At 44.3% G+C, this 26,586-nt stretch overlaps 1 long non-coding RNA gene and 1 pseudogene across 1 annotated transcript; both read right to left on the bottom strand.

Moving 5' to 3' along the window:
- Nucleotides 1–3,635: 3,635 nt before the first annotated feature.
- LOC122690444 lies at nt 3,636–7,555 on the bottom strand (annotated as a pseudogene).
- Nucleotides 7,556–17,586: 10,031 nt separating this feature from the next.
- Nucleotides 17,587–24,845, bottom strand: LOC122690000. Its single transcript, XR_006339960.1, has 3 exons — nt 24,756–24,845; nt 24,249–24,251; nt 17,587–17,634 (listed from the first exon to the last, which is right to left on the bottom strand). It is a non-coding gene; the product is annotated as an uncharacterized LOC122690000 (long non-coding RNA).
- Between the last annotated feature and the right edge of the window lie 1,741 nt (nt 24,846–26,586).

Here is a 26,586-nt window from a genome sequence, read left to right as displayed (position 1 = left end):
ATATCCACAATACGTAGTTAATGGATTGTTGTTGTTGTTTATTCGCTAAGTCATGTCTGACTCTTTGAGATCCCATGGACTGTAACCTGCCAGGCTCCTTTGTCCATGGGATTCTCCAGGCAAGAATAGTGGAGTGGGTTGCCATTTCCTTCTCCAGGGGATCTTCCCGAACCAGGGATCGAACTCACGTCTCCAGCACTAAGCCACCAGGGAGACACCTTAGTTAAGGAATATACAGGGGGAGAAAAAGGGAAAATATGATTCCTTTGAGCAGTATTTTTGTTTTTGCATGCGTACCATACTGTTTTGATGACTGTACCTTTGCAGTATAGTCTGAAGTCCAGGAGCCTGATTCCTCCAGCTCCATTTTTCTCACTCAGGATTGCTCTGGCTATTCATGGTCTTTTGTGTCTGCATAGAATCTTTCGGAATTTTTGATCTAGTTCTGTGAAAAATACCATTGGTAATTTGATAAGGATTCAACTGCATCAGTAGGTTGCATTGTGTTGTATAGTCATTCTGCCAATATTGATTCTTCCAATCCAAGTGATGTCAGAGAGGCAGCAGTGAGCTGTGGCTTTAAGTTTGCCCCTTTGAAAAATGCATTTCTTAAGGAGGCAAAATCTGTAAAAAAATTAAAAAAAACAAAAAACCAGGTACAGAGTTAATTATTAGAGACACAGAGACAACACGTAGGAGAGCACACAGAGAAACAGTTTGTTTAGTTAAGACAGAGAAGGCAATGATACACACTTGGAGAGAAAAGGTGTGGGCATCTGTCCTATTGAGGAGCAGTGCAGTAAGGGGCAGTTAAGTCATTTTTATAGGACAGTCCTTTTGGGTCTTTGTTTACGTTTGGCCAGTTAACTTGTTTCTTTTCTCACACCTGACCTGTCCTAGGACCCTCCCCAACATGCATGAGCAACTCTATTCCCAGATGCATGCCAGCCCGGAGACCTATGAGGGAGACGTTGCATCACTTATTATGGGGTGGGGCCCCTTTGTTTTTGACCCCCAAGGAGCCTTTCTGCCCATGTGCAGTGTCTCTCCTGCCCTGAGAATGGGACATATGTGACCTCTTGATCTTTTACTCAAACAGAGAGTAGCCCCTCTGTCTCTGCCAGAGCTGTTATCTTAAAGTATCCTCAGGAGACAAAGCCTAACTATTTACCCAGTTACTCTTATTCATTCTATTTTAATGTGCAAGCTGGAGACTGACTGTAAATACCTGGACTCAGGCCCACTTGCCTCCTTCCTTAGGAAGTGTAAAGCAGAGCCTAGTTGTAAATGCTTGGCCTCACAAGAATATGATATTTCTTTCCTTCTGTTTACATCATCATCTACATCTCTCATTAGGATGTTATAGATTAGGATCTTTATCCCTTCCCTACCTCTGCCTTTCCTTTTTGGTATTCATAAGTTTTGAAAGTCTGTTTCCATTTTGTTAATAAGTTCATTTGTACAATTTTTTTAGGTTCCACTTGTACGGGACATTTGTCTTTCTCTTTCTGACTTTCTTCACTCAGTATGGCAATCACTACATCCATCCATGTTGCCCCAGGTGGCATTATTTCATTCTTTTTATGGTTAAGTAATATTCCGCTGTATATATGTACCACATATTTTTATCCATTCCTCTGTTGATGGATATTTAGGTAGCTACCGTGTCTTGGCAGTTGTAAATAGTGCTGCAATCAACATTGGGGTGCATGTATCTTATAGATTTGTGAGTACAGCTCTTTGGTCTCCTTAGGTTTATTCCTTGGCATTTTATTCTTTTTGATGTGATGGTAAAGGGGATTATTTATATAATTTCTCTTTCTGAAATTTCATTGTTAGCATGTAAAAATGCAAGAGAGGTGTGATAGGGAGGGAGAATCTTCCCTGGAGTTGGACAGGCAGCAGAACCAGGCAGGATGGGGCCTAAGGATCTCAAAGGCTGAAGGGGAAAGGCAACAGGAGTGCACTGAATGAGGCCAGGCTTCTGCATTCCTCCTACCCCCTGGGGCCCAGATGGATTTCTTTAACCTATGCCTCAGGCCCTGCCACAGATTTCCCACTGGAAGTGGAAGGCTTGGGTCTGAGCCAAGGCCTATGATGTCTATGTTTCCAGCAACATTATAGTGAGGTAGTTGGCCTGAACTCTGTGCTCAGAGGAGGGAAGGGAGCCTGGTAAAAAGTGAACGAGGGGTTGTGTTCACGCCCTCGCACCTCTACTTCCATGAGCTTCTCCACTTCCTCACCCTGGTGACAACAGACCTGGGCCCCTGTCTGCCCAAGGGTGGTGATGATGCTGGTGCTGGACTTCTCCCCGGGCACAACTTACCTACATGTCTTTGTGGGCAGAGACCTCAGGTGGAAGTTCTCTGCCAAAATTACTCACTCGAACAGAGACCTACTAACCACACTTGCCATAGAGCATGATGGGCCCATTTCCACTCAAGGGTATAGAGAGGCTCAGGCTGGAGGCGAGGGTGGTCAGCTGGCTAGGGCAGGGAGGATGTGAAAACACAAAGGACTCCACCATCCATCTCTAGCTGCAGGGTGCAGTCTGACCCAGGTTGGCACCAAACAGATGTGTATCCTGACCTCTAGTCCAGAGACTAGCCTGTCTCCTGAGTTCCCTGAACTTCCCTCCTGCTCCCTAGCTCACTGCTTCCAGTCTTCATGCCCAAGCCCCTTATTGAATCCAAAGAAGGAAAAGGGAAACTATTGGTGCCTGAGTCTCAGGGGTGAGATCTAAAGAGGAGAGGAGGACTGAGTGCAGGTTCCAGCGTGCAAGGTGGCACTGGGGCAGGAGTGGATATGGTACAGGCAGTAGGGACTCCAATGAGAGGGCAGAGCCTGGGAAGGGGGAGATGAGGGCACCTGTGCCTGTTTCCACCTGCTGAACTATATGTGCACGCAAGGTCACCAATGGCAAGTCATGGGAGGGACCGAGGGTGCTCCAACAGGAAAAGAGAGTGGTCAGGGTTAAGTAGGACAATGAGTCCATTGCGGCAAGGAGGATGGGTTGCAGCTCTGTAAGAGGATCATGAGTTCCTTCCACCAGGGAGGCAGAGTGTCAGCAATGGATGGGAACCGGCAAATCCCAGAAGAGGGTGTTTAGAGAACTGGAAGAGGGCCTTTAGGGGAATGGGAGGATGTGCCAATGTGGCCAGACAAGGCCCTCAGTGAACCCAAACCAGGGGCACTCCACTGCCCAGCTTGCCTGGATGGGAGCAGAGGCTGACCCAGAGCCCCCAACACAGGATGCCAGAGGTACTTTTCTGCAGCAGGATCTGATATGGAGTGGCTCCCCACCAGGCCTTGCCCCACTCCCCAAACCCCTACCCCCAAGAGAGAGGACAGAACACAGAACATGAGAAGTCCTTTAATCAAAAACTGCTGTGAGACTGGGGCAGAGAGGGGGCAAATCAAGGGGCAGAGGATGCCCTGGTGGAGGCAGAACAAGAGGCAACACACTTGGCCACAGCTCGCCAGCCCTGGAGGTAACAGCTGCTCCTCTTGCAGAAAGAAGTTAGGCTCAACCTGTGAAACAGCAGACTCAGGGAACAGGCTCAAGGCAGAGCCAGCCCACAACCCTGCTCAACAATCAGGACTGTGGGAGGGGTATGTTGTGTGCAACACTCACTTCAAAGGATCTGGAACTTGTCAGCCAGGTGCTGCATGGCGGCTGCAACAGGGAGAGGCATAAGAAGGTGCTCCACACAGAGGGATATATAAGCCTGTCCCCTTGTCCCTGTTTGGAACCACCTAGCCCCAAACCTGAAACCCACCCCACTAGCCCCAAAGCAAAGAGCTCTGGGCCTGATCATTCCCCACCACCTGAGTTAAATGTGAAGCTATTTCCTAAATGAACCAAAATGTGCCAGCAGCTCTCAAGTTAAAAAATTGTCTCGCAAACAAGCAATCTAACAAGAACCCTAGATGCCACACCAAGCAGCAGTAAAAGGGAAAAATCAACATGGCATCTCTACAAGTCCTATCAGAAGGAGCTCTCTAGGACTCATCTCGCTGGCAGAGTGTGCACGTAGTCCACACAGTACTTTGCTTCTTGTCCGCACGCCCAGCTAAACATGCACCGCATGCTCCAAGGACAGGCTTGATAGGTTCTCCTCCCCACAGGAATGCTGATCCCTACGAGGTCCCCTGCACCTGCAGCTCACCCCACCCCAAGTGCACATCCAGCTTCTGCACTAAGAACCTGCTGCTCTCTGTCCCTGGTTCCTGATACTGTATTGCTCTTTAAGGTCATCCATTTCTCTCTGTAGCACCAGACACTAGGCCAGTAGACATGGGAGGAAGAGAAAAGGTTACATACACTGCCCTCCCATTGCCTCCTTTTTCTCCTCTCCAGGGCCATCCATACCAAAGCCAGATGTATAGAATGGCAAGGGAAAGACTTTTCTCAGTGGACAGGAGGTGGGCTCCTTCTGAGGGGTGTGGGATGGGGACGAGGCGGGGAGGCCCACATATTTCAGTTGCACTTGGATCCAGATTCCACCATGAGGATTGGGTGTGCATTTCAGGAGCCAGAGGAAGCATTATCCGAGGACAGTCCAGCATTCCCGGTGGCTGCTGCTTCCTTTCCAGTCTTGGGCCATGGTCAGTTTGTTCCTGGTCACCTGAGAGGGAAAGGGCACACAATCCAGCTTCCCAGGCTCCTAGTGAGGTGGAAAGGGTCAACCAGACTCTAATGCGAGGTGAGGCAGCACCTCGATCTGCTGGCAACAAGCCTCCCCTGCTCTGCCTGGCAGGCTAGACCTTCTCTATGGGCCTGCCTCCCCTGTTCCCCAAGGGCAGCATTTTCACCACTGTGGTCCCCAAAGACTGTGGTTCTGGGTTCAAGCCTCTCAGAGCTGCAGCCACAGCCAGCACCTGGGAGAGCAATGTGGGTGAAGAGCACTTCACAGAAAAGGCTATTAGCCTGCAAGTTTACAGCCAGAGAAGCTGTTGGGGCACTGCCACCGATCACCTCTGCCAAACAAATCCCACACAGATGATGGGGCCAGGGCCAGCCCTGTTGACATCGTTTCCCATGGAAGAAGCTGCCTAGGAGCAAGGCTGAGCTCCCAGGAGAGAGAGAGAGAGAGAGAGGTTTCTGCTCTCACCCCCGGTTCCCTGCCCCCATATCAAAACCCAAGACACTCATCTGAGGGTTCAGGTCCTCTGGGCATGACTTCTCCCGGGTTCAGGGCCAAGGGCTCTGAGTTTCCTGGATCTTGGGGGTCTCTGATGTTGAGGTCATCACTGCTGAGTTCTCCAGGACGTGCCCATGGAGAAGATGGCCATGCCCAGTGAGTAGGAAGATAAAACAAAGATTTTTTCACCAGTCTGGACTAATGATGTGTGTGTGTGTGTGTGTGTGTGTGTGTGTGTGTGTGTGTATGCATGTATGTGTGTACCAGTGCATTTATATGTCTGTGTCTGTGTGTGTGTGAGCAGGCGTGAGTTGGGACTGGGCTGAGGCAGGGGAATGGGAAGAGAATTGAAAGGCTGATCTCTTTAGCACTTTCTCCATCAGTCGGCCCCAGGCCAGCAGGCAGAGCTGAGTGGGGGACAACAGTGCAGCACTGAGAAAGCCCGGGCCCCTTGAAAGAAGGTTTGGGGAACAGCTAAGAAGTAGGATTCAGGAAAGTCATTCATCTAAACACTGACACTCTGTGAGGTTTTTAAGGTGTCCCCTTGACACAATTAAGCTACCAGCCATCCCTTCCTCTCTAGTCTCAGCCTCGCGGAGACTGGAAACAGCCCAAGGGTGGAAAACCGAGCCCAGCACACCCAAAGTGCTACTTTAACGTTTGTCCCTAGTAAAAGGACCCCAATCTGACATCCTAATGACCCACTGACCAAGGGGCACCCAATGACGACCCCTGAGGGACGGACAGAGGGAGCACGGGTGAAGACGTGTGTCCTGGGGAGGGTGGGAGGGAGAAGAGTGGGGAGAGAGGAGGGGCCTGGCCTACTCGCTTGGCCCTTTGTGACTGGGTCTCTATTTGGGTCGTTGTCTTCCACCACCGCCATCGCTGACACGGACTCCTGTGCCCTCCTGGCCACAGATTTCGCCCCAGCATCCATGTGCTTGGACTCTTTGGTTCCCAAAGGGGCCAAGGGATATCACTTGGACCTTTCAAGCAGCGGAATGCCAGAGACTGGGGCAAGGGAGCCAGTTCCAAGGGAGTGGGCGAGGTTCGCTGATTCTAGGAAGGGAAGATTCTCCCCAGGGCAGGTTTGGAGATGCCCCCGAGGGATTTCTTCTCCTGGTCTCTCTTCTTCAAGGAGTGATGCATAGCAGGCTGCAGTAGCTGCCATACTGGTACTCCCTGGTAGCTCTGCAGGCAGCCACCCTTCCCCCAGAGCTCGCTCTGCATTTCTTAGGTGGGAAAATGTTCAGCTCTGCATTGCCCTGCCTGTCCTGCCTTTCCACAACCGAAGTGAATCCTCGCAGAACAGAGGACAGGAACGGGCCTGGCCGGTTAAGAAGGAGATTCTCCCTGCCTTAGACAGTCAAGTGTCTGGGCATGTTCCTGGGACCCTTGAAGCTGTTGAGCTTGGCTTGGCCTCCGTCTTTGGGATAAATGCTCACCCTCATCAGCTCTATCTCACTGAACTCATCAGAGGACTCGGAGTCAGGCAGTAGCCCAAACGAGCCTTCCAAGGGAGGCGGCTGGTGATCCGCAGCCACATTTAACCTACTCTTTGTGCCTCTCTTAGGGTTCCCCTGGGCCCGGCCCGCCTGCACCCCACCGACCTGAAGAGGGCGGGCCAGAGCCAGCACCGCTGCCCCACAACTCTGGGGACCGTGCCTCGATGGCTGGGACCCGTCTCGAGGTCGGCCCACAAGGAGGACACGTCGGTGATCGCATAGTTCTCCAAGGACAGGTATCTGTGGACGCCCAGTATGTCCAGGTCACTCAGTTGCCGCAGGATGGCTGCCACTGACTTGTCAGCCAGCTGCAGGGCCTCCCCTTTGTCGTCGGCCAGGGAATCAAGCCAGTCTTCGCAGCCCCACAGCACCAGCTCCCCCGCTTCCAGCACCTCCCACTCTGAGTTGAATCCCTCAGGGTTTGGGTACCCATCTCCAACCTCATCCTCCCTGCTTCACAGTGTCCTCACCTTGGAGCCCAGTCCAGGTCCCTGCGGGGCTGTGGAGTTGGCCTGAGGGACGCGGGTCTGTTTCCTGCCCTCTGGGCTGAAACCCACTCCCCAAACTGAGAACTCATCATCCGGGGAGCTCATGTAGCCATCTGGGTGGGCCCCGGACCTGGGGCAGTGATGATTTATCAACCGAGTTGTGGTGGCAGTGGTGGTGGCGGTCATGGAAGGTGAGGCCAGCGGTGTCTGGAGCGAGCGGTCAAGCACCACAGGCACCGCATGCACAGGATTGTGGCAAACTGCCCCAGGCTTTCAGCAAGCCTGGGATGCCCCAGCCATGGCCTCCTTATTGATCTGGTTCCTACCAACCAGAGTGCACCTTGTTTGCCTGGCCCCTCAAGGAGTAACCAGTGGGGCCAAAGGCCTCCTCCAGTTTGCTGCCGAGCCCAAGGATCATCAGGGCAGTTGATGAGTTGGCAGATGACGGTGATGGTATTAGTACCTCTGTCAAGCCTCTCATCCCACCTCCTCCTGTCCTGCCTTCCCTTTCTGATTAGAGTCACAGCCTTGAGCCCTGACTCTGTACAAACTGGGTGGAGCGGGAGGCAGGAGGGTCCTGAGGGCCCTGGTCTCCTGGGAGGTGAGGATGAAACGTCAGAATGGAGACGCTGGGCACTTAGAACGTGCTGAAAGCATTTGCCAGCCTCCCTTCCACCACAAGCCTTACGACCCAATGAGAGACTGGGCAGAGGAATCCCACAGTCAGTGATCAGTGGTCGGGATAATTCTCCATACGTGGCCAGAGGGCAAAGGGATCCTATTTTTGTTCTGCAAGCAATCTGCCTCATCTGCTTCCATCAGATGTTCTTGGCAGTCAGATTTGGGGGACAGACTGAGGTTGACCTCACTCCCTCAGCTCTTTCCCCACTCTGAGGCAATTCAAAGGATAGAGAGTCTCAATGTCCAGTTACACCTGCAAAGATGCTCACCACTGCTGATACTGGAGATGTAAACTAAAACCATGAATCGGGTTTCACACTCTAGGACGACAACCTTCCAAGAGCTTAACCATTCCGAGAGTGGGAGAGGTTAGAAGCAAACCCCTGTGACAGTGTGCACCACTGTCTTGCACAGATATAAATTTTGGAGGTAATTTGGCAAAATCTATGAAAAGCAACTTATACAGCAGGGCCCCTGTGCCTGGTACTCTTCTAAGTGCTGTACATAAACAGTAATGTTTCCTTGTGAGGCTCCTAGGACTATAGTACCAATGATTACCAGCCTCTTACAGGTGAGGAAACAGGTTCCGAGAGGTTCAGCCACTGGCCCAAGGGCATTTGGCCCATCCAGATCAGTGGCAGAATTGAAACCAAGCTATATGACTCTAGAGTTCTTGCTTTGAGCCAAAGGTCTTAAATCTTGAAAAAAAAAAAAAAAGCTATTTTTTCTCTGTTCCAGGAAGTCCACTGCCTGGTACATCTTCTGGAGACATGCTGGTACTTGTAGTGTACAAAAACACATGCACAGTGGTGTTGGTGATGGGAAAAACTGAGAACACTCCCAATTCTCATCAGTAAGCAAAGGAATCAAGGCAACATGGTGTAGCATCCAGCAGATACAAGTGTGGCAGTCCAAAAGAATGGATCAGGCCACTATCATCGATTTCAAAAGCATCCCCCTGACTTCATACTGCAAGTTGCTGGATGATGGTGTTGGATACATGTTTGTAAATTTATTAAAACCCCAAATGAATCCTATCTAATGTTTGATAGCCTTTGAGTGTATGTATGTTTCAGGTTCTGAAGTGTGTTTTTCACTGGCTGGGAAATACATTGGATAGCTCCTAACTGGATCCAGTAGGTGTATGGAACAAAGTTTTGACCTTGGATCTCCCTGGGTTGGTTAGGAAGGTGTACAGTAGGTTTCCTTTAGGCTCAACGTTGCTTACAGGTACCCCGAAAGCAGCCGTTCTCAGTCTGCCTTCAATGTGGGCATGCTGGGTTCAATCAGTTCTCCAATGGTATGATTATTTGGCCACAATATTTATTCCTTCAGCTGGAATAGAAGATATCACTACTCATATAGAAGCTTCAACATAATTCACCCAGGAAGCCTTTAATGGTAGTAACCAAGCCACTAATTTGCTCAATTCAGAAATTTCCATGATGAGAGAAGCAGTCCTGCAGAATGCATGGCCCCCAATATTCTAACAGCTTCCCAAGGGAGACCTTATACAATATTACATAGTGAATGCTGTATTTTTATACCTAATGAGTCTTCTAATGCAACCCCCTTTATGATGTATATGAAAAGTCACATTTCCACTCTGAATGATCCTCTTCCCAGTTTAAGGGAAATGCTAGGAAAATGGTTTGGTTGAAGAGGGTACTGGTTTCAATCTTTAATAATGATACCCTCCTGTTTATTGGCAACTTTGATCACAGTTTGTGTATCTTATAAACTGATAGTATCTTGATTTTTGCACCATGTATCACCTGTTCCTAGTAAAATAATGATATCTAAAGAACTTGAAACTGTCGATCACATCTATAGTTCTCTTTAAAGTAATGCATGCATATAATGCACATGTATGTTAAAGTGAGGGTAGTCCTATTGGACAACGGGAGTTGACTTTCATTACTTGCTAGACATCTTAACTTTTACCACCCTCTAAAAGGAAACAGAGAGCTGGTCCTAGGACCCAACAGGGAGGGACATGGGGGACCCAGGGCAAGTGAAGAACCAACTGAGAGACGAAATACTTGATCACCTACTGTTTTCTATTGAAAGATTAATGATCAAAACGAGACTTGATGAAATACAATTAAATAAGTACACACACACACAGACAGACACTCACACACACACACACACACACCAATCAGCCCCACTACATGTTTGAGAATCATATAATCTATGTACAAGTATGTTTTCTTTTCCTTCCAGTCCCAGAGAAAGGCAATGCCTAGAATGTTTAAACTACTGCACAATTGCACTCAATTCACACATTCACAAAATAATGCTCAAAATTCTCAAAACGAGGCTTCAATGGTACATAAATAAGAACTTCCAGGTGTTCAAGCTGGATTTAGAAAAGGCAGAGGAACCAGACATCAAATTGCCAACGTTCACTGGATCACAGAAAAAGCAAGAGAATTCCAGAAAAACACCTACTTCTGTTTAATTGGAAAATTCTTAAAGAGATGGTAATACTTTACCACCTTACTTGCCTCCTGAGAAAGGTGTATTTAGATGAAGAAACAACAGTTAGAACTGGACATGGAACAACGGACTGTTATCAAATTGGGAAAGGAGTAAATCAAGGCTGTATATCGTCACCCTGCTTATTTAACTTAAATGCAGAGTACATTATGCGAAATGTCAGGCTGGATTAAGCACAACCTGGAATCAATATTGCCAGGATATTTATTAATAACCTCAGATATGCAGATGACACCACACTTATGGCAGAAAGTGAAGAGGAACTAAAGAGCCTCCTGATGAAGGGGAAAGAGGAGGGTGAAAAAGCTGGCTTAAAACTCAACATTTAAAAAGCTAAGATCATGGCATCCATTCCCATCACTTCATGTCAAAAATAGATGGGGGAACAACGGAAACAGTGACAGACTTTATTTTCTTGGGCTCCAAAATCACTGCAGATGGTGAGTGCAACCATGAAATTAAAAGACACTTGCTCCTTGAAGAAAAGCTATGAGACACCTAGACAGCATATTAAAAAGCAGAGACACTACTTTGCCAACAAAGGTCCGTCTAGTCAAAGCTATGGTTTTTTCAGTAGTCACGTATGGATGTGTGAGTTGGACCATAGAGAAGGCTGATTGCTGAAGAATTGATGCTTTTGAACTGTGGTGAAGCCTCTTGAGGGTCTCTTGGACTGCAAGGAGATCCATCCAGTCAATCCTAAAGAAAATCAGCCCCGAATATTCATTGGAAGGACTGATGCTGAAGCTGAAGCTCCAATACTTTGGCCACCTGTTGTGAAGAGCCGACCCTTTAGAAAAGACTTTGATGCTGGGAAAGACTGAATGTGGGAGGAGAAGGGAATGACAGGGGATGAGATGGTTGGATTGCATCACTGACTCGATGGACATGAGTTTGATCAAGCTCCAGGAGTTGGTGAAGGAAAAGGAAGCCTGGCATGCTGCAGTCCATGGGGTCGCAAAGAGTCAGACATGACTGAGTGACTGAACAACATGCAAGCGAACAAAAGTCCAGGACCAGATGACTTCACAGGCAAATTCTATCAGGCATTAAGGGAAGAGTCAATACCTATCCTTCTGAGTCTATTCCAAACTCATTCTATCAGCCCACTGTCACCCTGATACCAAAAGCAAACAAAGATACCACCAAAAGAGAAAATTATAGGTCACTATCACTGATGAACATAGGCACAAAATCCTCAACAAAACAGTAGCAAACCTAATCCAACAATACATTAAAAGGACCAGATAATATAATCAAGTGGGATTTATCATATGATACAAGAATTTTTCAATATTCACAAATCCATAGGTTGCTATATGCAGAAAAAGCATTTGAGAAAAATCCAATAAACTTTTATGATTTAATTAAAATCATTTAAATTTTAATTGATTTAATAATTAATTAATCATTAATGATTAATTAAATCATTAATTAAATGATTTAAGTAAAAAGTTTACATTTCCTGAGGAAGGAGGCAAGTGGGCTTGAGTCTACATATTTAAATCAGATTCTGCTTGCACTTCAAAATAGAAATAACAACAGAAACAGAGTAGTCAGGCTTTGTCTCCTGACAACGCTGTAAGATGATAGTTATGGCAGAGACAGAGAGTGGCCACACCCTGTTTGAGTAAAAGATCAAGAGATCACATATTTCCCATCCTCAGGGCAGGAGAGACACGGCACATGTGCAGAATGTGCCCCTTGGGGGTCAAAAAGAAAAGGGCACCACCTCATAGTATGTGATGCCATCTCCCCCATAGGTCTCTGGGCTGGCGCCCATCTTGGAATAGAGTAGTGCATGCATGTTGGGGAGGGTCCTAGGGCAAGTCAGATGTGGGAAAAGAAACCAGATAACTGGCCAAACATAACTAAGACCCAGAAGGACTGCCCTATATAAATGACTTAACTGACTCTTTACTGCACGCCTCCTCATTATGACAGATGCCCACACTGTTTCTCCCCAAGTGAGTATTTTTGCCTTCAGTTCAGTCGCTCAGTTGTGTCCACTTCTTTGCCACCCCATGGACTGCAGCGTGCCAGGCTTCCCTGTCCGTCACCAACTCCCGGAGCTTGGTCAAACTCATGTCCATCGAGTCGGTGATACCAACCCACCACCTCATGCTCTGTTGTCCCCTTCTACTCCTGCCTTCAATCTTTCCCAGCATCAGGGTCTTTTCCAATGAGTCACTTCTTCACATCAGGTGGCCAAAGTATTGGAGCTTCAGCTGTAGCATCAGTCCTCCAATGAACGTTCAGGACCAATTTCCTTTAGGATGGACTGGTTGGATCTCCTTGCAGTCCAAGGGACTCTCAAGAGTCTTCTCCAACACCACAGTTCAAAAGCATCAATTCTTCAGCAATTAGACTTCTTTATGGTCCAAATCTCACATCCATATATGACTACTGGAAAAACCATAGCTTTGACTAGACAGACCTTTGTTGGCAAAGTAATGTCTCTGCTTTTTAATACGCTGTCTAGGTTGGTCATAGTTTTTCTTCCAAGGAGCAAGTGTCTTTTAATTTCATGGCTGCAGGCACCATCTGCAATGATTTTGGAGCCCAAGAAAATAGTCTGTCATGGTCCATTGTTTCCCCCTCTCTTGCCATGAAGTGATGGGACTGGATACCATGGTCTTGGTGTTTCGAATGTTGAGTTTTTAGCTAGCTTTTTCACTCTATTCTTTCACTTCCATCAAGAGGCTCTTTAGTTCCTCTTCTCTTTGTGCCATAAGGGTGGTGTCATCTGTGTACCTAAGGTTATTGATATTTCTCCCGGAAATCTTGATTCCAGGTTGTACTTCATCCAGCCTGGCATTTTGCATAATGTACTCTGCATATAAGTTAAATAAACAACATGGCAATATACAGCCTTGACATACTCCTTTCCCAGTTTGAAACCAGTCCGTTGTTCCATGTCAGTTGCTTCTTGTTGCATATAGATTTCTCAGAAGGCAGGTCAGGTGATCTAGTATTCCCATCTCTTGAAGAATTTTCCACAGTTTGTCATGAGCCACACAGTCAAAGGCTCTGGCGTAGTCAATAAAGCAGAAGTAGATGTTTTCTGGAACTCCCTTGCTTTTCTGATGATCCAACAGATGTTGGCAACTTGCTCTCTGGCTCCTTTGCCTTTTCTAAATCCAGGTTGAACATCTGGAATTTCTTGGTTCATGTACTGTTGAAGCCTTGCTTGGAGAATTTTGACCATTACTTTGCTATCATGTGAGATCAGTGCAATTCTGGAGTAGTTTGAACATTCTTTGGCATTGCCTTTCTTTGGGACTGTTGAAGCCTTGCTTGGACAATTTTGACCATTACTTTGCTATCGTGTGAGATGAGTGCAATTGTGCAGTAGTTTGAACATTCTTTGGCACTGCCTTTCTTTGGGATTGGGATAAACACTGACTTTTTCCAGTCCTGTGGCCACAACTGAGTTTTTAAACATTGCTGGCATATTGAGTGCAGCACTTTCACAGCATCATCTTTTAAGATTTGAAATAGCTCGACTGGAATTCCATAACCTCTGCTAGCTTTGTTCATAGCCATGCTTCCTAAGGCCCACTTGCCTTGACACTCCAGGATGTCTGGCTCTAAGTGAGTGATCACACCATCGTGATTTTCCAGGTCATTAAGATCTTTTTTGTATAGTTCTTCTGTGTATTCTCGCCACTTCTTCTGAATATCTTCTGGTTCTGTTAGGTCCATACAGTTTCTGTCGTTTATTATGCCCATCTTTGCATGAAATGTTGCCTTGGTATCTCTAATTTTCTCAAAAAGATCTCTAGACTTTACTATTCCATTGTTTTCCTCTCTTTCTTTGCATTGATCACTTAGGAAGGCTTTCTTATCTCTCCTTGCTCTTCTTTGGAACTCTGCATTCAGATGGTTATATCTTTCCTTCTCTCCTTTGCCTTGCTCTATCTTAGCTAAACAAATTGTTTCTGTGTGCTCTCCCTCTTGTTGTGCTGCATCACTAATAATAAGCTTTGTACCTGTTTTTACAATGGAAACAGTGACAAAGTTTATTTTCTTGGGGTCCAAAATCACTGCAGATGGTGACTGCAGCCTTGAAATTAAAAGACACTTACTCCTTGGAAGAAAGTTGTGACTAAGCTAGACAGCATATTAAAAAGCAGAGACATTACTTTGTTGATAAAGGTCCATCTAGTCAAAGCTATGGTTTTTCCAGTAGTCACGTATGGATGTGAGAGGTGGACTATAAAGAAAGCTGAGCACCGAAGAATTGATGCTTTTGAACTGTGGTGTTGGAGAAGACTCTTGAGAGTCCCTTGGGCTGCAGGGAGATCAAACCAGTCCATCCTAAAGAAAATCAGTCCTGAATATTCATTGGAAGGACTGATGCTGAAACCGAAGCTCCAATACTTTGGCCACCTGATGCTAAGAAACTGACTCATCGGAAAAGACTTTGATGCTGGGAAAGATTGAAGGCAGGAGGAGAAGGGGACGACAGGGCATGAGATGGTTGGATGGTATCACCGACTCGATGGACATGAGTTTGAGTAAGCTCTGGGAGTTGGTGGTGGACAGGGAAGCCTGGCATGCTACAGTCCGTGGGGTCACAAAGAGTTGGACATGCCTGAGTGACTTAAAGTTTTTACTTCCTTGAGAAATGCATTTTTCAATGGGGAAAGAGCTAGGGAAAACTTGCTTCTAGCCTCTAGCCATTTTCAGTCTAGTGGGTAGGGTTCCTGGTTTTCATCCAGGGTAGCTGTGTTCAATTCCTGGGCAGGGAACTAAGATCTCACTCAAGCCACTGCTCACTGCTGCCTCTCCCCTTGGACTGGAAGAATCAAAACTGTCAAAATGACTACACTACCCAATGCAATCTACTGATCCAATGCAATCCTTATCAAATTACCAACGGTATCATTCACAGAACTAGAACCAAAAAACCTCAGAATTTGTATGGAGATACAAAAGACCATGAATAGGCAAAGAAATCTTGAGAGGGAAAAATGGAGCTGGAGGAATCATGCTCCAGGGCTTCAGAGTGTACTACAAATGTACAGTCACCAAAACAGTGTGGTACTGGCACAAAAACAGAAATATTGATCAATGAAACAGGATAGAAAGCCCAGAAATAAGCCCATGTACCTATAGTCAATTAATCTATGACAAAGGAGGCAAGAATATACAAAAGAGAAAAGGCACTCTCTGCCAGAAGTGGTGCTGGGACAGCAGTATGGCTACATGTAAAAGAATTAAATTAAAACTTTCTCTAATATCATACAAGGAAATAAACTCAAAATGGATTAAAGACCTAAATTGAACACCAGATACTATAAAAGTCTTAGAGGAAAACACAGGCAGAACACTCTTTGACATAAATTGCAGCAATATGTTTTTTCATTCACCTCCTAGAGTAATGAAAATAAAAACAAAAATAAACAAATAAGACATAATTAAAAGCTTTTGCACAGCAAAGGAAACTATAAACAAGATGAAAGACATCCCTCAGAATCAGAGAAAATACTTGCAAACGAAGCAACCAACAAGGGATTGCTTTCCAAAATATGCAAACAGGTCATGCAACTCTCTCTCTCTCTCTCTCTCTCTCTGTCTCTCTGTCCCTCTGACTCTCTCTCTGTCTCTCTCTCTCTCTGTCTCTGTGTATACACACACACACACACACACACACACACATCTGATTGTCATACATTTTACATCTATGCACATTATAAACTCTAAATACATTATCATTGTTCTGTTTTAAATTGTCAATTTTAAATATTTTTTATGAATAAAAATATCTTCTCTGGCCACATAAAATGTAAAATAATTAAATAAATAAAATTAAAACTGGTCAATTTGCCTAAGTTTTCAAGCTGATTAGAGTAAAATGGCTCATAGTGTCCTCTTTCCTCTCAAATTCTATTTTTGGAAATATTAACATTTCTTCTACATACAGTAGTTGCAAGAAAATAACACAGAACACCCAAACATCCTTCACCTTGACTGACCCATTATTAATATTTTGTCAAATTTCCCATATTCTGTTTCTGTCTCTGCTTTGTTGAATCATTGGAGTTACTTTAAGACGTTGCAGTGTTTCTTCTTTCAATACTTCAGTATGTATCTCTTCAGAGAAAGATTAAGTCTGCCTCAAATCTTAATCCAATTATCATACTTAGGAAATTTAACTTTGAGACAATATAATTAACTTACTATATGATCCTCATTCAAAATGTCTGATTGTCCCAATATTGTTTTCATACCTGAACTCTAAAATAAACCTTGCTTCCAAATAAAGGTTATGTAGTGCATTTGGTTATCAGTGTCTTTAGTGTCCTTTAAACTACAACATTTTCCTAGATTTTTGGGGGAGGGTCTTACATGATATTGAAATTTTTAAAGATCCAGTCCAGGTGGTTTTCAGAAAGCTTCTCCAGTGGAATTTGTCTGATTGCTCCTTCCTGATTCCATTCAGGTTAAAGGTTTCGGCAGGAATATTGCATAGGTAATGTCCTGTCCTTCTGAATTTATGGCATCAGGATTTTCTTCTGATTCTTCCAATTCTATTCAGATATACTTGACATATAGCACTGTATGTATTAAAGTGTACAGCATAATGATTTGACATACATACATCACGAAATGATTATCACAATAAGTTTAGTAAACATGCATCTTGTCATATAGATAGAAAATTAAAGATATATTTTTCATGTGATGAGAACACTTGGGATTTATTCTCTTAAGAACTTTCATATATAACATACAGCAATGTTAATTGCATTTATTATGTTATACATTACATCCCTCATACTTATTTATCTAATAACTGGAAGTGTGTCCCTTCTGCCCACCCCTGTCCCCGCCCCCACACCTACCCTTTGGTAAGTGCAAATCTGAAATCTTTTTCTGTGAATCTTTGTTTCTTTGCTTGTTTGGTTGTTTTTGAAGTGTAATTGATGTACAACACTATGTCAGCCCCTGGTACACGACATAGTGATTTATTATTTCTGTATATTTCAAAATGGTCAGCACTATAATTCTAGTTATAATGTGCCACCATGCAAAATATTACACAGTTATTGGCTATATTTCCTACACTGTGCATAACTCTTTCTGTATCTGAATATTTTAAGTTGCTGACCTCTTAAGTGTAAACACATTTTCACATCCCGACATTTTTACTCCTTTCCTCATGTTTACTGTTTCTGACATCATATTTTCCCTTTTTTTCCCCCTGTATGTTCCTTAACTAAGGGGTTTCCCTGGTGGCCTAGTGCTGGAGATATGAGTTCGATCCCTGGTTCAGGAAGATCCCCTGGAGAAGGAAATGGCAACTCACTCCACTATTCTTGCCTGGAGAATCCCACGGACAAAGGAGCCTGGCAGGTTACAGTCCATGGGATCTCAAAGAGTCGGACATGACTTAGCGAATAAACAACAACAATGCATTAACTGCGTATTGTCGATATAGATGATTTTACTACTTTTGTCTTATAACCTTCCCACTAGCTTTGTAAGTCATTGATACAGCTTTGTAAACTGTATATTTGCCTTTATCAGTGAACTTACTCCTTTCATCATTTTCATATTTCTAATTGTGTCTTTTCTTTTTTGCTTGGAGAAGTCCCCTTACCATTTCCTGTAAAGCTGGTTTGATGATGCTGAACGCTTAGCTTTTGCCTGTCTGTAAAACTGTTGATCTTCAAGTCTGGATGACAGATTTGAAGAAATGACAGATTACCAGTAGTATCTTCTTGGTTGTAGGTTTTTCTCTTTATTATTTTAAATATATCATGCCACTACCTTCTGGCATGCAGAGTTTCTGCCGAAAAGTCCCTTGTTTGTAACGTGTTGTTTTTCCCCTGCTGCTTTTAATATCTCTTCTTTAGCTTTACTTTTTGTCATTCTAATTACAATGTGTCTTGGTGTGGTCTTCTTTTTGTTTGGGACTCTATGTTCCAGGATGCCCATTTGTTTTCCCAGGTTAGCAAAGTGTTCAGCTAGTATGTCTTCAAATGTATTCTCTGCCCCTTTCTCTCTTTCTTCCCCTCCTGGGTCCTGTAGAATTCAAATGTTTCTATGCTTGATGTGGTCCCAGAGGTCTCTGAAACCGTCCTCTTTTCTTTTTATTATTTTTTTCTGTTCGGCTTCAGTGATCTCCACTATCCTGTCTCCCAGGTTATTGATTCATCCCTCTGTATCATCTCACCTTCCATTGAAGTGTATTTTTCATTTCACTTATTGTACTCTTCAGCTCGGTTTGGTTCTCCTATAGATTTTTTATTTTTGGTTTTCTTTAAACTATTTTATTGATTATTTTTAACTGGAGGATAAGTGCTTTAAGATATTATGTTGGTTTCTGACATATATCAACAGGAATCAGCCATAGCTATATATATGTCCCTTTCCTCTGTTTTTTGTACCCTCCTCTTGAACCTCCGTCCCAGCTCCCACCCCATCCCACCCATCTGGGTTGTCACAGAGCACCAGGTTTGAGCTCCCTGTGTCAGACAACAAATTCCCACTGGCTATCTGTTTTATATAAGGTAATGTATGTGTTTCAATGCTACTCTCTCCATTTGTTTCACCCACTCCTTCCCCCACTGTGTCCACAAATCTGTTCTCTATGTCTGTGTCTCCATTTCATCCCTGCAACTATGTTCATCAGTACCATCTTTCTAGATTCCATGTGTATGCATTAATATCTGATAATTGTTTTTCTCTTTCTGACTTACTTCATTCTATATATTAGGCTCTAGGCTCATCCACCTCAATAGAACTGTCTCAAATGCATTCCTTTTTCCGGCTGAGTAACATTCGATTGTATATATGTACCACAACTTCTTTATCCATTTATGCGTCTTTTTCCATTATGGTTCCCTTATGGTATATGCCCAGTAGCTGGATTGCTGGGTCTTGTGGTAGTTTTATTCCTAATTCGTTTTTCTTTTTTTTTTTTTTTAAAGGACTCTCCATACTGTTCTCCATACTGACTGTATCAATGTACATTCCCACCAACAGTGCAGGAGGGTTCCCTTTCCTCCACATCCCCTCCAGCATTTATTGTTTGTAACTTTTTGATGATGACCACTCTGACTGGTGTGAGGTGATACCTCATTATAGTTTTCATTTACATGTCTCTATAATGAGTGATGTTGAGCATCTTTCATCTGTTTATTAGCCTTCTGTGTCTTCTTTGCATGAATGTTTATTTAGATATTTTGCCGAGTCTTTGATTGGGTTTCCTGTTTTTCTGCTGTTGAGCTTCATGAGCTGCTTGTATCTTTTGAAGGTTACTTCTTTGTCAGTTGTTTAATTTGCTGTTATTTTCTCCTGTTCTGAGGGTTGTATTTTCACCTTGTTTATCATTTCCTTTACTGTGCTAAAGCTTTTAAGTTTAGTTAGATGCCACTGTTTATTTTTATTTCCATTACTCTAGGTGGTGTGTCATAGAGAATCTTGCTGTGATTTATGTCATAGAATATTCTGCCTGTTTTCCTCTGAGAATTTTAGAGTTTCTTGTCTTAGAGTTTCAATTCTCTGTTAAAAACTTGTAACTCCTTTCCCTGTGCATCCAGTCTTGCCCTGAGTTTTTTGGTCTGGTTTATGATCCCTACCCTGAATGCTTTCTCAAGTAGAGTGCCTACCTCCACTTCACTTAGTGCTTCTTTTGGGGTTTTACCTTGCTCCTTTGTTTTGAACATATTCCTCTGTCTCATCATTTGTCTAATTTGCGTTTTTAATCCTAAGTGTTGAGTAGGTTGATTACATCTACCAATCTTGGAAGAATGGCCTTTTGTAGGAGACATCCCATGCATCTCTGCGGTGCACTCCCCTCTGGTCACCAGAGCTATGTGCTCTAGGGATGCCCCGTATGTGAGGCATGGTCTCATAGGGCTAGCTAGCCTCCGGTCTGACTGCTTGCCAGGCGCTGCTTTGTGTGGAGTCTGCCAGTCACTTATGAGTGCGGTGGGGTCATGGCACTGCTGGCTCTGTGTCTCTGAGGGATTTCTGAGCCTGTTTCTCTTGTGAATAGGTGCAAGCTTGGGAATCCCAGATCTAGCATCGGCCAATTGTTTCATAGGGCTAGCTACGGGGTCCTAGGTATCCCAAACCTTTGCTTGTCCCGCTGGTGAGTGTGGCTGTTTCTGGAGGCAGCTGGCTGAGAGGCCAAGGTATCCTGAGGCTGGTTTGTCCTGCCGTTGACTGAGTTTGGGGTCCAGGGTGTCCTGGGGCTAGTGCCAGCTCACTAGTGTGTAGAGATCTGTTTCTGTTCCTGGGTCTCTAGCTGCAGGGACCTGGGGTCCCAGAGCTGGTCACAGTTCACTGTTGGCTGGGGACAGTTCCTAACATGGCTGGCGGTGGGGTCCTAGATGTCCCATAGCGGGTGTCCACACACTGTTATGTGGGGCCAGATTCCAGAGCTGCTGGCTGAGAGCTCCAAAGTGTCCCAGACCTGGTGTCTACTTTCTGGTACACTTTGCTGGAACTCAGTGGCTCCTGGTGCTGGTGTGGGCCTGCTGGTGGGTGGCCTTTTTCCGGGTATGGCAGACTGCAAGGCAGGAGTTACCGCGGTTGCTATTGTCTGCCTGCTGATGGGTGGAGCTGGTTCTTGGGTTTGCTGGCTTCAGGGCCCTGGAGTGGTCCAGGAGTTGGTGTTTTGGGCCACTTTTGGTTGGGGCTGTGGTCCAGGGTGTACTAGGGCTGTTGCCTACCCACTGATGGACAAAACTGGTCCTGGGGCTAGCGATGACCTGCTTTGGGCAGGAACTAGGTCCCGGGGTCTCTGACTGCAGGACCCTGGAGTCCTGGCTTAATGCCTTCTTACTGGTGTATAGGGCCAGTGTGTTGTGTCGGAGCCTGTGATTGACAGGTCCAGCTCCACAGAGTCTTAAGATAACACCTTGCTTGTGGGTGGGGCTGTGTCTCTGCTTGACTCGTGGCTTGGCCTGCCCTAATATTACTGCCTACAGGCTGATGGGTAGGTCTGAGCACTGGTGCTAATAAGCTAAGGGAGGATTCCAAAATGGCACTTGTTAGCACCAGTGACCATGTGGTAGAAGGACCTCTGCAAAATGGCTGCTTTCAGTGTCTATGTCCCCAGGGTGAGTCCAGCTGCCTCATGCCTCTCTGGGAGGCTCTCCAAGATCGGCAGCTGCCTCTGGCCCAGGCTCCTTTCAAATTATTGCTTCAGCCTTGGGTCCTGGAGCATGTGAGATGATGTATGTCCCCTTTAAGAGTGGTGTCTATTTCCTACGGCGCTCTGGCCCTCCCAAAAGTAAGTTGTGCTGACCATCAAAGCCCAATATTCTGGGAGATCATCTTCATATGAATAAATATAATTCCATCAGCAAAAATATACAAAGTAGAACTATACAGAATAAGCATGAAGCTTACAAATTTAACATTGGTTGAAAAGTAAGAAATTATACAGATAGATTTAATAATTTCACTCATATAGCTATAAATAGCTGTCAACGCTAACTCATATCATTTAAAGATATATATACAATACAAAACTTTGAGGAATAGGGGTGAAAGGTTGGCACAAAAGTAAGAATGTGGATATTCTCCTTGAAGAAGGAATGGGGTTAATATAAGACAGGGAAACTTCAGAATTCTTAGGGAAAGCCAGCACTATCCTCTTCTGTGACTTGGGGGTATATAATTGATAATCAATTATTACACTCCACGTATATATTGCAACTTCTTCTCTATGTTACATTTCAGTATAATTGGAGAGAAAGATAATGCTAAGGGAAATAACATCCCAGTATAAGCCTATTGTAATTATGTTCTAACCAGAAGTAGAACAGAAATTACTTTGTTTGTAACATATCTAATTGAGATGAGTAATCTTATATAACTTATATTAATAGCTTTGTTTTCAAGAACTTATAGCTTTTTGCTAAAAATAAGAAAGTGATGCTTATGTAATTATAATATCAATCTCAATTTTTAATAATATTCCATATTTGGGTAGTACATTTTAACTCAGAATTTAATTGTGAATTTGTGCTGAAACCCACAGAAGTGTTGTATTTGGTTACAATTTCGCAGAGACTTCTCCCTTCCCATCCACTTCCTCTCAGAGGTGGAGCACCAAGAACCTGTGAAAAAGAAATGAAGGCCAAAAATACAGAGTATGTTAATTTTATATCCTGCAACTTTACTATATTCATTGATTTGCTCTAGTAATTTTCTGGTAGTGTCATTGGGGTTTTCTATGTAGAGGATCATGTCATCTGCAAACAGTGAGAGTTTCACTTCTTTTCCTATCTGGATTCCTTTTATTTCTTTTTCTGCTCTGATTGCTGTGGCCAAAACTTCCAAAACTATGTTGAATAGTAGTGGTGAGAGTGTGTACACTTGTCTTCTTCCTGATTTTAGGGGAAATGCTTTCAATTTTTCACCATTGAGGATAGTGTTTGCTGTGGGTTTGTCATATATAGCTTTTATTATGTTGAGGTATGTTCCTTCTATTCCTGCTTTCTGGAGAGTTTTTGTCATAAATGGATGTTGAATTTTGTCAAAGGCTTCATGTGCCTGCATTGCAACATATCTATTTGACCAGCCGAGGGCAGTATCGTTTAAGGCTGTTTGTTGGGAAGGGCCAGATGCCAGGCCTTCGGAGTTCTTCCTGTTCTTTGTGATTAGCTTATTAACCCCTGAGACTGAGGGGCTTATTTGAGCCAATATGGTGGTGATGGTGATGGTGGTGGTGGTTGGATGGGCTGCATCTCCCTTGCCCGTTTGACACTGCTATCTTAACACCTACCTTCACCCCTGCTCCCCAGAGCAGTAACTCTTTTTTTTCTCTTTCTCCTCAGACAGAAACTGAGACCATTGATGTCCTAGACTGGGTGAGCTCCCACCTTCCACTGGCACAGAAGCGGTAGGTGTGTGTGCACAACACTTCAAGCCCTTCCCTTGTTCTTTGTACCGAGCAAAACTGGAAGAATTTTCCTGAAATGATAGCCTCCACCCCACAGTGAGTGTGCCTCCTTTAGTTTCTAGTCTTGTGGTCCAAGTGAAGGCTCCACATTGCTTTGTGGCATTGATAAGGCCCACAGGAAGAATGTCATTTTTTCAAATCTCTTTGATTGACGAAATGAAACAAAATCATTCTCTGGGGCCACCTCTCTGCCTAAAAATAAAATAACATTTCCTATTAAAAATACTGTTCCATCTTCTAACCTTGTTGTTTAAAATTCCAGCTATCATACTTCACCTCTCTTTTTAAGGATGGGCCTGAAGCAAACATTGAGTAAATATTTATGTCGAGACTTTACTTTAAATGACTGAGTATGTAGAGGGTCTACTCAGATTCTTCTTATGGATTTTTCCTCTCTTTAAATGACATTTGCTTTATTGCTAATTCTAGGACACCATCAGAAGATGTTTTGGAAAAAAATATTTGCCCATAATTCTAGGACCCAAACGCCTCAACAGATCTTTCCCACATGGTTCCTGCCCCAGAATCAGACATACAAAATATTAGGGCTAGATAATCTGATGCAGAAATCTAATAGGTCTCCTCCTGAGAGGTGTACAAATGAGGAATCTGAGAGTAGAGGGACAGTGCCATGTCAAGGCCAGAAGACAATTCAACTATACCCCTTCAGTTCCCACTTTGTCATTAGTTAGAACAGAAGCACTTCCATCTCTTCACAATCAGATCTCTTGTGGATGTATGTTGAAGTTGGTGCAGCTATTTCCCAAACTCACGACTAGTTGAATCAATGAAATCTGGCCCACTTACTGTCAGTTATAGCTAGAGCCTTGTTCACTCACTTGGGCATCCCAGGTGAAGCACTCCCCTTCACTGCATCCACAGAATCTCTAGTGTTTTGTGGTCACTGTGGATTGTTGACCTAACAGGACTAACACAGGGCAGAGTAAGGTAGGGCAAGCACTTGATGAGGAATCAGGAGACCTACCTCTCTCTTAACCTGCTGAAAAGCACTTCCACTTTCTGAACGTCTGTTTCTCCATCTGGGCAAAGACGAAGGTGACCTAGATCAGTGGCTATCAACCTGGGGTCCAAGAACGTCCTGAAATTGTGTGCAAAGTTGTGGGAGGCAATGTGTACAGTCTTCTTGGAGGGTGTAAGGAGCTTTCATTAGATTCTCAAAGGAGTCCTATCATTGAATTGTGTTGCCCCCAAATTCCTATCTTATAGCCGTGTCCCTCAATGTGACTAAATTTAGAGATGGAGCATTTAGAGAGGTAATTAGGGTTAATTAAGGGAGCTGGTAAAGAATCTGCCTGCAATGCAGAAGACCCCAGTTAGATTCCTGGGTCGGGAAGTTCCCCTGGAGGAGGGATAGGCTACCTACCCTAGTATTCTTGGACTTCCATTGTGTCTAGATGGTAAAGAATCTGCCTGCAATGCGGGACACCTGGGTTCAACCCCTGTGATGGGAAGGTCCCCTGGAGGAGGGCATGCCAACCCACACCAGTATTCTTGCCTGGAGAATTCCCATGGACAGAGCAGCCTGGTGGGCCATCGTTCATGGGGTGCCAAGTGTCACACACGACTGAGAAACCATGTACAGCACACACAGAGGTTGTAAGAGTGGAGCCCCAATCCCATAGGATCTGATATCCTTATAAAAGAAAGAGATACCAGAGATCTCTCTCTCTCTTTCCCCATATATACCCAGAGGAAATGTTATGTGAAGAAACAGAGAGAAGGTGGTGAACTACAATACAAGAGGACTGCTTTCACCATGAGTTGAACTTGCTGGCACCTTGATCTTGGACTTCTAGTATCCTGAACTGTGAGAAACTAAATTTTCTTTTTTTAAGCCATCCAGCCTGTGGTATTTGGTTTTGGCAGCTTGAACAGACTAACACAAGTTCCATAACCCAAGAAAGATCCAGAGCCATTGGATCTACTGGTTGCCTGAAACCTATTCTCTGCATTGATGTTTTTTTTTTTTAATTTTTATTTATTTATTTTTTTGTCATACATTGATATGAATCAGCCATAGATTTGCACGTATTCCCCATCCCGATCCCCCCTCCCACCTCCCTCTCCACCCGATTCCTCTGGGTGTTCCAAGTGCACCAGGCCCGAGCACTTGTCTCATGCATCCCACCTGGGCTGGTGATCTGTTTCACCATAAATAGTATACATGCTGTTCTTTTGAAATATCCCACCCTCACATTCTCCCACAGAGTTCAAAAGTCTGTTCTGTATTTCTGTGTCTCTTTTTCCGTTTTGCATATAGGGTTATCGTTACCTTCTTTCTAAATTCCATATATATGTGTTAGTATGCTGTAATGTTCTTTATCTTTCTGGCTTACTTCACTCTGTATAAGGGGCTCCAGTTTCATCCATCTCATTAGAACTGATTCAAATGAATTCTTTTTAATGGCTGAGTAAAATTCCATGGTGTATATGTACCACAGCTTCCTTATCCATTCATCTGCTGATGGGCATCTAGGTTGCTTCCATGTCCTGGCTATTATAAACAGTGCTGCGATGAACATTGGGGTGCACGTGTCTCTTTCAGATCTGGTTTCCTCAGTGTGTATGCCCAGAAGTGGGATTGCTGGGTCATATGGCAGTTCTAATTCCAGTTTTTTAAGGAACCTCCACACTGTTTTCCATAGCGGCTGTACTAGTTTGCATTCCCACCAACAGTGTAAGAGGGTTCCCTTTTCTCCACACCCTCTCCAGCATTTATTGCTTGTAGACTTTTGGACAGCAGCCATCCTGACTGGCGAGTAATGGTACCTCATTGTGGTTTTGATTTGCATTTCTCTAATAATGAGTGATGTTGAGCACCTTTTCATGTGTTTGTTAGCCATCTGTATGTCTTCTTTGGAGAAATGTCTGTTTAGTTCTTTGGCCCATTTTTTGATTGGGTCATTTATTTTTCTGGAATTGAGCTTCAGGAGTTGCTTGTATATTTTTGAGATTAATCCTTTTTCTGTTTCTTCATTTGCTATTATTTTCTCCCAATCTGACGGCTGTCTTTTCACCTTACTTATAGTTTCCTTTGTTGTGCAAAAGCTTTTAAGTTTCATTAGGTCCCATTTGTTTAGTTTTGCTTTTATTTCCAATATTCTGGGAGGTGGGTCATAGAGGATCTTGCTGTGATTTATGTCGGAGAGTGTTTTGCCTATATTCTCCTCTAGGAGTTTTATAGTTTCTGGTCTTACATTTAGATCTTTAATCCATTTTGAGTTTATTTTTGTGTATGGTGTTAGAAAGTGTTCTAGTTTCATTCTTTTACAAGTGGTTGACCAGTTATCCCAGCACCACTTGTTAAAGAGGTT

This window comes from Cervus elaphus, chromosome X, assembly GCF_910594005.1.
Source record: "Cervus elaphus chromosome X, mCerEla1.1, whole genome shotgun sequence".
Classification (NCBI taxonomy): Eukaryota; Metazoa; Chordata; class Mammalia; order Artiodactyla; family Cervidae; genus Cervus; species Cervus elaphus.
The sequence above is the reverse complement of the archived record's forward strand: the minus strand, read 5'-3'. Positions and strand labels throughout refer to the sequence as shown.